Source organism: Phascolarctos cinereus, unplaced genomic scaffold, assembly GCF_003287225.1.
Source record: "Phascolarctos cinereus isolate Bilbo 61053 unplaced genomic scaffold, phaCin_HiC Scaffold_3;HRSCAF=262, whole genome shotgun sequence".
Lineage (NCBI taxonomy): Eukaryota > Metazoa > Chordata > Mammalia > Diprotodontia > Phascolarctidae > Phascolarctos > Phascolarctos cinereus.
Window position 1 is genome coordinate 171484175 of NW_027555736.1, and position 1225 is coordinate 171485399.

General features: G+C 35.9%; 1 non-coding gene across 1 annotated transcript; it reads right to left on the reverse strand.

Moving 5' to 3' along the window:
* Positions 1-641: 641 nt before the first annotated feature.
* LOC144456479 (U6 spliceosomal RNA) lies at positions 642-745 on the reverse strand. The gene has a single exon (XR_013485565.1). It is a non-coding gene; the product is annotated as a U6 spliceosomal RNA (small nuclear RNA).
* Positions 746-1225: the final 480 nt, after the last annotated feature.

A 1225-nucleotide genomic window follows, 5' to 3' on the forward strand; every position in this document is an offset into this window, starting at 1 on the left:
TGGAAAGGTAGATTGGCATCCAATTGGGAAGGGTTTTAAATTCTAAATGAAGGAGTTTTCATTGGATCCTAGAAGTAATTGGGAAACACTAGAGCTTATTGAGCAGGAGAGTGATGTGGTCAGAGCTGTGTTTTAGGAAAATCGCTTTGGCAGCTGTATGGATGATGGATTGCAGAGGGGAGACACTTGAGACAAGGAGACCAACTGGGAGGTTAGGAGGCTATTATAACAGCCTCCTAATATAGTATATATATATATATATATATATATATATAATGCTATAATGTAATATTATAAAATATATGTTAAATATAATATAATATTATTATAGTTGAAATCCAGTTGTTTTTTTTTGGAGCCTTGAATTATCTGGAATTTTCCTCTATACTTTCCTTTTAACAGATAGATACAACTGTGGGAGAAGAGATTGATTGAAACAGTTTTTGTTGGTGATATTAACTTGAATTTTATTTCCATCCTATCACATATTGGAAACTATTTTATTTGACAGACTGTCCTTTCATCTTAAGTGAAAATGTCATTTAATCTTAGTAAGATTGGTCGTTGAAAACCAGAATCCTTTACTTTGAGATTTCATGGTTCTGATTCCAGATACAGAGGAAGAGGGGAAAAATGCCTTTAACAATATACAATAATGCACAGGTTTGCATGTCATCCTTGCACAGAGACCATACTGATCTTCTCCATATCATCTCATTTCAGTATGTGGGCTGGTGAAGCAAGCATCAGAAAGTGCATTGTGGTAAAGGCTGTTACTGAGAGAGAAGTGCAGACTTAAAAAAAAAATCACCCTATCCTCACAGATAGTGGATTTTTGCTTGTGTTGCGCAAAGTCGAAGTTATCAGCTTGAAATTCCTATTCTTTTGATGGTCTCATTTCTTTAGTCAACAGAAGAGATAATTGAGTGGTGTGAATGGATAATATTCAGTTACTGGGATTATCTGTTTACAAGGGGATCTGTTCACCAAAGGGCTTTGTTCTGGACCCTCTAGGGAAAGAGTCCTCAGCAAAAGGATTTTGGGGCTATTTTCCTGAAAATTTTAACTGCATTTTATGTTGTCATTTTGAACAGCATCTGAGTGTTTCTTAGTGGGACCTTGTGATAAATAGGGCATATCTGCAACAGAAGGCTTGGCTTGTGATAACTTTGCCATTACCTGAGGACCAAAAGAAGGGAAAAGTTCTTCATAGTTAGTAAGTGGC